At 35.9% G+C, this 12,464-nt stretch overlaps 1 pseudogene across 1 annotated transcript; it reads left to right on the top strand.

The window, feature by feature from the left end:
• The first annotated feature begins 2,003 nt into the window (after positions 1-2,003).
• On the top strand, positions 2,004-8,325 carry LOC143581672 (ribonuclease TUDOR 1-like; annotated as a pseudogene). Its single transcript, XR_013143867.1, has 17 exons — positions 2,004-2,026; positions 2,523-2,682; positions 2,833-2,907; positions 3,016-3,129; positions 3,211-3,306; positions 3,942-4,148; positions 4,251-4,459; positions 4,553-4,660; positions 4,820-4,987; positions 5,079-5,264; positions 6,167-6,522; positions 6,614-6,844; positions 6,923-7,111; positions 7,195-7,272; positions 7,362-7,556; positions 7,684-8,061; positions 8,130-8,325. The product of XR_013143867.1 is annotated as a ribonuclease TUDOR 1-like (transcript).
• Positions 8,326-12,464: the final 4,139 nt, after the last annotated feature.

Below are 12,464 nucleotides of genomic sequence, written 5' to 3'. Positions count from 1 at the left end.
AGACCCTATCATAGCGACATAGCTTTGCTGTTGGTGGGATGTACTGAGTACGATGATGATGATTTCAAAATTAACTTTTAACATTGATTCGTCTTTGTTGACCGATTATTAGAGGTGGTTACTGAGGCTATAGCATATTAACAAGTAATTTACTTTTTCAATCAGATTATTATTTATGTAAAATAAGTTAAATTTATGTCGTGATGGTTTAGCAGAGTAAAAAAGCTATTATACTATATATTAAAGGAAAACTTGTTGATACAGTGTTTTTTGTGAGGTCCAATCAGTGGCTGCCACACTAAGTTTATTTTTCTTTTAATATTTCGAAATCAGTTTTAGTATTTAATATTTGAAATTATCATAGTAACAACCATGGAAGTTGGTGTGGTGGTAGTGTACTCTTGTAACGGCTGGCGGGTCTTGAGTTTGATTCTTTGCAAAATACCAAATTTTTTTTTTATTCCGTTTTTTGTTTTTTTAATACAAATAGATTTTTGTATTTATATATTTCTTACTAAATCAAGTAATGGAAAAGGTGGTGTGGTGGTAAAGTTATTATAACGTACTATGTTTTATGTGTGTTTCGATCGTGTGACCGGCGCGATTGTTGCAAGGTGGGAGATAGACGATAAGCGTTGGTGTTAAACGTACATCAAATTACCTAGCTAAACGTAGCACCATAAATGGAAGGAACTTTTGTAACAATTAATAAATCGCACCTACTGCCTAGCTAAACAGAGAAACAACTACAACAAATGTACATCGACGCAACTGCCCGCCTAACTAAACGGAGAAACAACTATAACGAAGATACACCGGCGCGTTGCGCCAGGACAACACCTAGTTTCATTTATTCTCTGTTTACTTGTAAAATTAAAAACAAGTGTTTTATTTATTTAGAAAGGTATATGCAGAGAAAAAAAGAAAGGTCTATGAAAAGGAAGAAAAGGAAGAAAAGTTTCTAAGAATCCAAAAGATGACGTTATTAGATACTTTAGAAAGTAAAAGGTTCACAAAAATGGGTAAAAATACTAACGAAAGGATAAGAAACATATTTTGAGTTATGTCCAAATCAGGATAAAAATGTAACAAGTGCGACATCAAATCATGTCATACAACCAACAGATGGCAACAAGAATCTACGTATTTAACACGTCTCGTCACTAACTGCACCAAGAACGTAGGTGTTTCGCACACATGATACACATTTAAATAAGAAAAAAGAAAAGAATTTCACTCAATAATCTTTCAACTAATTTTAGTAATAGTACGACAATGTTTTTACGTAGAGAATAGTAAACCCACGATAAAATTGTAGGACATGGATCACTTTTTATTTAAAAAATAAAACAATAACATAAACACTAACGATACTATCATTAGTATTGAGAAATAAAGTAGTACAATACAATTGACAAAACAAATAAATTAAATATAAAATATGATTAACTTAAACAAATAATTATACCAAAAATTAGTAACTACCTACAACCCTTTAATTGGTATTTATTTTGTAAAACAATACAGAAAAACCATTTACTTAAAATCTTAAATTCCATTTATAACATGTTTTAACTTTGTAGTTTGTACACCCTTTTGAGGAAACACAGTTGTAGCAGAAGAATGAGATTCAGCACACCTGACGCACTCTCATTGGCCAGCTCATCCGACGTGGCAGAAAAATATCGTCACTCATGGATACTTATCTAAAGTCAGTCAGAATCAGTTAGCGCAAGCCTTATGGCATTTTGGGTAATTTACCCAAAATAGAGGGGCAACTTAATTACTTTCAATTTTGACATCCTCTATATTAATTATTAGACACAACTACAACCCCTTTGTATCGTCTCGTCTCGTCTCGTCTCGTCTCGTCTCTCACAATATTATTAAGTCCGCCGGCTGAATCACCATCGTTTCCGATCAAATCCGGTGTTGGTTACAGATTATGCGTGGGTTTTGATCGTAACCCATCTTCAGTTGATTGATTTCGGATTGATTTGAGCTTGATTGATTGATTCAGAAGCAGGTACTGTTTGGATCTGGTGATTGAGGTTTTTGATTTATGATGCGAATCTGATTGGTGACATGCATGTGGGTGTGTTGTAATGTGAATTTTGAATGTGGGTTTTGTAGATCGGGGTGATTGATTGATTATTGATTGAATGTGTGTTTTAGTTGGATTTATTTGTGAATGCTTATATTTGTTGTGTTCTGGATGTAGATCTGAATATTGGTTACTGTAGGTTGTTTAATTGGGAATTAAATTGATGTAAATTGATCTGTTTATTGTTGTTAAATTAGAATTTGACTTTTTTTTTTTTGGAATTATGGATTGGATGTTAATTTTTTTTATCAAGTGTTTGAAAAGTAGGAAATTTATGGTTTTTGTGTATCTATAGAGTGATTGGCAATCGGTGTAGGCAAGGATTAGCAAATTATGATGTTAAAGTTTGTTCTTTTAATTGGGAGCTTGGTTACCTTGTGATGTCGTTTAATGTTTTATGTGTTATTTTATTTTGCAGATCTTTTGCGATGGCGCAACCAGCTGGGAATTCGGGATGGTTGAGAGGAAAGGTGAAAGCCGTTTCGTCTGGTGACACCTTGGTGATCATGGGATTCACCAAAGCAGAAATCCCCCCTGAGAAGACTGTCGTTTTGGCGCATCTTTCGGCTCCAAGATTAGTATGTCTACTTCAACATTCAATTCCGTAAATAATATTGAACAATTTGAATTGTCTTGGAATCAATCTAATTTGTCTCGGGTGAAATCTTGATTGTTGTTAATGGAATTTACTAAGCGATGATTCGTTTTTTTATTTTTATTTTATGTAGGCACGCCGAGGTGGCCAGGATGACCCATTTGCATGGGAAAGCAGAGAATATCTCCGGAAGTTGTGCATCGGAAAGGTTGCGATTCATTATTCATATATCCCTTTATGTTTTCATTAATTGCGTTGTATCATTAAATGATGATAGTATAAATATTTAATCTTTGTTTATCTTTTTGTTTAATAGGATGTTGTTTTTAGAACGGAATACACCATCCCAAATTTCTCCCGAGAATTCTGCAGCGTTTTCATTGGTAGCACAAATGTCGGAAACGAGGTTGTCACTCATGGATGGGCAAAGGTAGTTTAAATGCTTTTACCAGCTTTTATAGTTAAAAGATTAAATCTTTGCATCTTACATAAGTTCACTTGCGGATTACAGGTGAAGGAGGCTAAGGGAGAGGTAACCCCCGAGCATTCCGAGCTGCTGCGTCTTGAAGAACAAGCCAGACAACAGGGCGTGGGTTTATGGGATAGGGTTAGTTACTGTGTCTTAAGCCAGCTAATTACTAGTTATCTGTTTCTCAGCAGAATATGCCGAGTATTTGGGGTTAAATTTATATTTATGGAATATATATCGCGCTTTCTATAGGAATGGACATTGAATTGATCATATGTCATTCAACTATTAATTGGTTTTATTCTCATCATAGTGATTATATGCTGTCGTTTAACTAATTATATGATTATTTGGTGCGCGATTGCACCAAATATTAATATGTTTTGTCGTCAACTAATTATATGCTGTCATGTAACTGATTATATGGTTATTTAGTGTGCGACGGCACCGACTATTAACATGTTTTGTCGTCATCTTAACTAATTATATGTTGTAATATAACTGATTATATGATTATTTACCGGCTATTAATATGTTTTGTCGTCATCTTAACTAATTATATGTTGTAATATAACTGATTATATGATTATTTGGTGCACGATCGCACCAGCTAGTAATATGTTTTGTCGCCATCTAACTGATTATATTGTGTCATTTAATTGATTATATGGTTATTTGGTGTATGATCGCACAATCTATTAACATGTTTTGTCGTCACCTAACTGATTATATTTTGTCATTTAATTGATTATACGCGGTGGTTTTTGTTTTAGTCACCGGGTGCTGTTGAGGCTGCTATCAGGAACCTTCCACCATCTGCTGTTGGTGATCCGAGCAATCTGGATGCAATGGGCCTTTTAGCTGCTAACAAGGGCAAATCCATGGAAGCAATTGTTGAGCAAGTTCGTGATGGGAGCTCGCTTCGTGTTTATCTGCTTCCAGAATTCCAATTTGTTCAAGTATTTGTTGCTGGAATCCAGGTAGGAAGTTTATTAGCATTAATATTTATATAGTTTGTTGTGGAGTATTATGGTAATACTTTGCTTTTCATGAAGCCTTATTATTTTTGTTTTAATAATTAGGCTCCGTCAATGGGAAGAAGAACCCAAGAACCTACCATAGCAACTGAAATATCATCTGATGAACCAAATGGAGAAACTATGGCGAGTCGCGTGGGCCCTTAACATCAGCTCAAAGAATTGCATCCTCACCAGCCTTTACTGAAGTTTCTCCTGATGCATTTGGTAGGGAAGCTAAACATTTTACCGAGATTCGTGTGCTAAACAGAGACGTAAGTAACGTCTTAGTGATTTATTCTTGGTTAAACTTACTAACTTTTGACAGAGTGAATTGAACATTTCCTTACTTTGCATGCTCTCTACAGGTTCGCGTTGTTCTTGAAGGTGTTGACAAGTTTAGCAATTTGATCGGTTCTGTGTATTACCCTGATGGTGACTCAGCAAAGGACTTGGCAATGGAGCTTATTGAAAATGTATGCTATATAATCTCAAGTCAACAATATCTGTTGTATGGAAGTCTAAATCTTAATGGCTGTTTTAATAGCAGATTGTTGCCTAAAATATTGATTTTTTTATTTTCTTCTTTTTCTATCTGATTGATTATGTTTTTTCTTTTTTTTTTTTTGGTGTAGGGATATGCAAAGTATGTTGAGTGGAGTGCAAGTATGATGGAAGATGAAGCGAGGAGAAAATTGAAGGCTGCTGAACTTCAAGCAAAGAAGAGTAAGTTGAGGCTTTGGACAAACTATGTACCTCCGGCTACTAATTCAAAGGCTATATCAGACAATTTCACTGGAAAGGTTGTTCTAAATCTTTGCTTCATGAACAGTCTCTTATCTTACATTTGTCTAAAATTTACTTAACATATATTGTATTTCAAATTTGTTACAGGTAGTTGAAGTTGTTAGTGGAGACTGCATCATTGTGGCCGATGATTCTCTTCCATTTGGCAAGAGATGAGTTAATCTCTCAAGTATCAGGTGCCCCAAACTGGGAAATCCAAGAAGAGATGAAAAACCTGCCCCTTATGCCCGTGAAGCAAGAGAATTTCTAAGAACTCGATTAATTGGCTGTCAGGTAAGACACTTTTCTATTTTTATAAAATTGGATTCAGGTTGAAAATGTTATCTTCATACAGGCCAAAACGGGCTGGGTAATGATAAGATGGCATACAGACATTTTTATTTGTTTCTTGAAAATTTTATATGAAATTAAGTTATGATTTCAAAAACAATATTTACCATAATAATCTACTTTTTGAATAAAACGACTTAGGAGGTTAGTACATTGAATATTTGAATATGTTTATTATTCTCTCTTTCTCTTTTTTCTTACTTTATTATTTGCTCTATTTGACTCGATTTAAGGGAAAAATTTCCAGAATGTCCTCTCCCTAGAGAGATTCCATTATTGTCCTCTCAAAGTTCAAATTCCACCCTTTCCAACACAAACCCGTCGACGCCGCCGTTTTTGAAATTCAAGCTGATACGTTTGTGATCCAATCATATCATGCCACGTGGCCGAAACAATTCGTCCCTTGGCATGCTTCGAAGCGAAACACCTCGTCCGCGGCATGTTGACGAAACACGTCGTCTCTGGTATGCTTTAAAACAAATGCAGAGGCCACGGGATTTGTTTCGAAACATGCCGGGATGACATGTTTCGTTTCAAAACATGCCGCGGACGACGTTTATCGGCCCATGGCATGGTATGATTGGATCAGAACGCGTCGGCTCGAAGTTTAAAACGCAGCAGCGTCAACGGGATAGCACATGGACAAAGATGGAAATTCGAATTTGGGGGGTCAAAATTGGAATCTCTTTCTATATAGAGGGACATTTGGAAATTTTCCCTAAAAATAATCCAAATAAAATTTTTTAATGTAAATGGGTCGAAGTTACCACTTGTGTGTTTATCTATAATTTGGAATAGAAAGCTAGTGGGTGATATTAAATCTTTAATATACTGTTTAAACTTAGGTTCAAGTTTCAATGGAATACTCTAGAAAGGTCCCGCTTGCCGATGGATCAGCTCCTGCGGGCCCTGCAGATTCACGCGTCATGGGTTTTGGGTCAGTGTTCTTGTTATCTCAAGGGAAGGAAACTGAAGATGTCCCCTCAACAACTCCCGCTACATCAGCGACTCAGCAGCCAGGTGTTAATGTTGCTGAGCTCATCATTGCTCGTGGGTTTGGCACTGTCATTAGACAGACTTTGAAGATAGATCAAATTACTATGAGAATCTTCTTGCAGCTGAATCTCGTGCTACAACTGGTAGAAAAGGGATTCATTCTGCTAAAGATCCTCCAAGCATGCATGTCACAGATCTCTTGACGGTTAGAAACTTATAACTAATCTTTTATTATGATCATTGACCGGTATGTGTGTGTGTGTGTGATATTGACATTTTTCTTTTCTGTTTATTAGACCTCGGCCAAGAAAGCCAAAGATTTCCTCCCGTTTTTGCAACGTAACAGGAGGATGACAGCTGTCGTCGAATATGTTCTTAGTGGCCATAGGTTTAAATTATATGTTTCAAAAGAAACATGCAGCATTGCTTTCTCATTATCTGGCGTCAGATGCCCTGGTCGTGACGAGCCTTACTCCAATGATGCAATTTCACTTATGAGGCGGAAGATTATGCAGAGAGATGTAGAGGTAATATTCCTTTTTCACTCTTTATGCGTACCGCCATTTAATTCATTATTTAAAGTGTTTCTGTTTTAATGCGTGCAGATTGAAGTGGAAACGGTTGATAGAACAGAACCCTTTTTGGGATCCTTGTGGGAATCGAGAAGCAATGTTGGGATCACCCTTCTAGAAGCTGGTCTTGCGAGACTTCAGACAGGTTTTGGTGCTGATAGGATTCCCGATGCTCACCTTCTTGCTCAGGCTGAGCTGATTGCCAAGAAGCAGAAGCTAAAGGCAAGTTATTTGGTTATAAAAGCATATAATAAATAATTTAAATCGGATTGTGGAATCATCTCTGATTGGTATTTTCTTTGCAGATATGGGAAAACTATGTTGAAGGAGAAGAAGTTTCTAATGGAGCAACTAATGATAAAAAGCAGAAAGAAGAGTTTAAGGTCACATATTGATTATTATCATTATTGATTGTTTCGATACCAGTCTGTTTTATTATATGTGCTAATTGTATTTAGATGTGTTGTTACAGGCCGTAGTGACTGAAGTTCTTGGTGGAGGCAAGTTCTATGTCCAGGCTGTAGCGGATCAGAAAGTTGCTTCCATCCAACAGCAACTTGCTTCTTTAAATCTCAAAGAAGCACCCGTGATTGGTGCATTTAATCCAAAGAAGGGCGATCTTGTCCTTGCACAGTCTAGCGCAGATAACTCATGGAACCGAGCCATGGTAAGATATATATTATATTTAAAATCAGTTTACTTGTGAATGGGTTGATTTGGATTATATTCTATCCTAAACGTGTCAGACGATAATATTAATAATAATAATGTTGTTTCTTTCGATGACGTGTAAGGTTGTGAATGGACCACGTGGCGTTGTTCAAACGACCGAAGACAAATTTGAAGTGTTCTACATTGATTATGGGAATCAAGAAGTTGTTACATACAGCCAGATACGTCCTCTGGATCCATCCGTATCCTCTGCACCCGGACTGGCCCAGCTTTGCCAGCTGGCATACTTAAAGGTACCCGCTTTGGAGGAAGACTATGGCCAGGAAGCAGCCATGTATTTAAGTGAACACACACTTGGTGAGCCAAAGGAATTCAAAGCAGTAATTGAGGATAAAGATACTTCTGGAGGAAAAGTCAAAGGTCAAGGCACTGGAAACCTTCTCTTGGTAACTTTGGTCGACGTGGAAGCTGACACCAGTCTCAATGCCATCATGCTCAAGGTTTGTATGATTGTAAGCTTCGTTATATTCTTCGTTTACAACAATAATTAAATCTGAAAATGGTGCAGGGAGGAGTGGCAAGACTGGAGAAGAGGAGGAGATGGGAGCCTAAAGACAAACAACAAATGCTGGATGAATTAGAAAAGTTTCAAGCGGAAGCGCGCACCAAAAGGCTTGGGATGTGGGAGTATGGTGATATCGAGTCTGACGACGAGGAAAACCCGCTGCCTGGTGCTAAGAAAGCCGGTGCTGGAAAACGTTAAAGAAATAGACAGTTGATGTGTTTTTCTTTTTCTTTCGTGTTGGGAGATTTTATCGGGCGTTGTTTTATTTGATTTTACTCAGTAGAGGACAGTTTTGTTTTGTTTTGTTGTTATTGTAGTTAAAGTTATAGACTCTTAATAAGGTGAGCAGTGATGGTTTAAGGATAATAGAGATCATAAGCGGATGTTTGTGTGATATATGTTTACTTTTACCTTTTGATATTAGGCGGTTGCATATAACTGGGTTTTGGATTTGCATCTTAAGGCGAATTGATTTACGATTTTATTTGCGGGGTTGGCTAAATGTATCCAGCTTTAATTAATTTAAAAGGCTTATACAACACACAGGTGTAGCATAACACTATATGGCTCGTATAAGATAGGGATGACCGTTTTCGGTACGGGTACCGATTGGTACTGGTACCGTACCGGTACCTAATTCGGTACCGATTTGGTACCGTCGGTACCGATTCGGTACCAAGTTTTGAGTTTTCGGTATCGGTACGGTACCGGTACCAACAATTTCCGAATTTCAGGATCGGGATTTTCGGAAGCGGTACCAGTACCATCTCAATCTCATCCCTAGTATAAGATGTAGCATTGGATTATTGTCCTTTTATACGGCTTGTATAAGAACCTATAGGAGTGAAGATAAGCCTCTTATAGGAGTAAACAACTTATTTATGTCTAGATCTGCCATTGAATTTCGCTATGGAAGTTCTTACGTGAAAGCAACTAGGGATCATCACTTTTTTAGTGGGGTGGGGATTTTTAATAATGGAAAAGTGGAGTTCTATCACTTGCGAGTCTTGTCGAGCTCGGGCTCGACTCAACTGGTTTACACCCCAAGTTTGATGTTTTCCATTTTGATTTGGGCCTTTATCCAATTCAAGTGGCTTTGCGTAAGTTGCACCTACTTCATTTCAAAGTTCAGATATGAAAATAAATAATTGTAAAACATTTATAAAATTTGAGTTTCATAAAAACTTAATCAAGGTCTAGTAAAATTTTTTTTGAAATGATAACTGTTTTATAAAATCCGTCTATTTTTTCTTTTATAAATCTTGTTATATTATTAATATTGGTTTGAGATCTCTCTAATTTGACAACGCCATTTGTTGATGTAGATTTTCGGTTCTTGATCCTTGTAGACTTGAATATTCATTATGGTTGTCATACTTGAATTTATCGATTATCTGAGTCAGTGATGATTCATTAAGACCAAATGTACTGGGGCGTTTTAGAGCCGGAAAGAGCTCCATAGTGCCGGGCACACCCCGGGGGGGGGGGGGGGGCTTAGGCAGTGTTTTAAAACCGGTTCAAACCGGCCGGTTAAACCGGATTTTGCACAGCAGACCGGTATTTTGAACCCGATATATTTGGCCGGTTTACTAGAACAACGTATCGGCTGTTTTATCTAAAGTACTGGTTTTCTACTAGCAAACCGGTTTTAAGGCAGAGAAATTTTTGATATTTGCGGCCCATATTTTATCAAAATTACTTTTAATCCAACAATTAACATCAAACGTCTAAACTTTAGGACTATTTTATTTTTTTAAATTGAGTGCTGTTGAATTATTTTTTTTAATATAAATTAACTTTTGGATTATTTTTTGTTATGGAATCATTTACTTTTAGGCTCTTTTTGGAGTTGAAGTTGCATTTATAGAAAATTATAAGGCAAACTATTTAACTGGTTGAACCTCCCGGCATAACCCGGTTCAACCGGTTGTATCATTTTTTAACCCAATCCGAATCAAGTAAAAAACTGGTTTTTAAAAGATTGAGTTTAAGTGTATATAAACATGAATATGAAATATGATCATCTTAATCTTAATCTACTATATAATAAAAGAATACCACTTGATGTCATTGTCACTCTAACAATGCTCCTCATCATTTTTCAACCCATTTTCATAATGTGGGTCTTATTTCGAGTCCGTGTCTTTTCTGACCCTCTCGATTATTGTCGGACCTATATATTATTATAACCCCTTTTGTTTACGGTCGCCAAGTCGTAAAACCTCGTTGATTCCAAACCCTAAGTTCGCCTCTTTTGTCCAAACCTCTCCCAATTTGAAATGTAAATCTCGTGAGTTACTCACAAATGATTGTTTTGGTTGTCGATTGACATCAATTACATATATTTTGGAATCGAACGATCCCTGATTACATATATTTGGATACAAAAGAACCCTAATTCTAAAGATAAGGCTATTTGACTCCTTCTTGCTGATTAACTAATCACCAATTATAGTTCCTTAACTTTTATATTCAGTATTGCGTATCAAATCGATGTGAGTTTATCATTCTTTAAACTACCATAAACCCTAGACATATTTGTTTATTGATTCTTCATTCACCAAAACTCAAATAAATCTTTTTTATCACAACCCCTGTTAATGTATTTTTTTACATGATGAGCTTCAAATTATACCCTCAGCTGATTTATGTGTAGACCTTCAGATGGTAAGTTTAACAAATAAATATTAGGATTCAAATTCATAATACTAATTGTATTGTATATATATCAGTTGATTGAATGTGAAGATAATGATGCTACTGATGAAGTGGATAATGTTAATATTCAAGATGGAGATCATTTAGTTAAAGAATGACGGTGTTCATAACAATGATCGTGCTTCAGTTCTAACGGTTGTCACTTTTAATTTAACAATCCAACTTTGCTTTGTAAGTTTTAAAACATAATTTGTTCAAAGTTGTTCTTGTCCTCCCTTTTATTAAATTTGAGTACTCACCGTGTTTTAACTTTTAAATAACTAATTTTTATTTGTAGCACCTACCTACTTGCTTATTATAGCTTTCTAATATTGAGGAGACTCAAGAGACCACAATTCTTAACTTTGTCAATCTAGACGGTGATCATCGTTCAATGCCTATACGTGTGGAGAAGAATACAACTGGGTAAAATAGATATGGCCTACAAAATATATACGGTTTTATGTGAAAGGAACAACAATTTCTTTCATATTACACCCTCTGCATTTGCAACCATAGTGGGTTTACCTTTCTTTGTGCACTTTATTACATTGTACGAGCTTTATTAAATTGTTTATTTGCTGTGAGAAAATTATATATGTGCAAGGCTGTGATGATCCACTTGAATCTTTACAGATCTGAGCCTCATGTGTTGCCTTTATTACATGTTACTTTAATGTTTTTCTTTGTCTATTTTGTTTTTGCTTTGCGTAATTCTAAGTTTCTGATATTCAAATGATGATGGAGGCAACAATGTATTAGCTCTATCTGGTCTATCTCTCGCTTATAAAATTCGATTTCAATTTCCAATTTAAATTCAAATAGATGCATTTGTTCATTGATTCAAAGAAATAGGCATGGTGTTTTTTTATTTTGTTTTCATTTTGTATATGTTTTTTAGATTGAGATGAGGGAAAATACACTCACTTAACATGCAATAGGTAAGTTGCAGTTTTAAATAAATTATCAGCTAAAATAACAGAGTTCACATCCAAAATTCATTAAAGGCAACTCGGGCTGGTTTGGTAACTATCATGCTGTTTCGGGTCATTGTTTTCAGGTTTTTCGTATCCCAGACGGGTCAATCGATTAAGAAAATTCAGTTTGGGCTCTCACGTATCGAAGTACAAGGATGTTGACCGGGATAGGTCAAACTGCAAGTTATTGCACTAAAGGTAAATTTAAATTCCCAAGCGCAGTTTGGGCATTTTCAAAGTAATTGATGTTTTTGTAAAAGGCTTCGGTTCAGTTAATTTTGGATCATTTCTGGTTTTTTCAAATCATAAACGGGTCAAGAGATTAAGAATTCAGGTTCGGGCTGGAAAGTTGTTACAGGTTACCGAATTCGAATTACATGGATGTTGAACAGAAAAGGTCAAACTACAGGCTATGGCACAACAAAAATCACCAAGTTGACACTTAGCGACTGAAGTACCCCATAAACTAATCCAAAAGGTGTTCTCCAACTTCTTATATGTTTTGATATGATTCGAAAGAAATTCCTGGGTAATTTCAAAGAGTTTTATGTGTTTGAATATTTACTTAAGAACTTTGATATTGATACATTTGAATGTTTTTTTGTTATCATTTGTGGTTTTGAGTTTTATTTGCAACCATTTGTTAACTTTCTTACACTAAGTC

Source organism: Bidens hawaiensis, unplaced genomic scaffold (genome assembly GCF_021521415.1).
Source record: "Bidens hawaiensis isolate Kalapana, Puna unplaced genomic scaffold, B.hawaiensis_p1.1 tig00031140_1, whole genome shotgun sequence".
In the NCBI taxonomy this organism is placed as follows: Eukaryota; Viridiplantae; Streptophyta; class Magnoliopsida; order Asterales; family Asteraceae; genus Bidens; species Bidens hawaiensis.
Note: the sequence above shows the minus strand (reverse complement) of the source record. Positions and strands in the feature narration are given on the sequence as shown.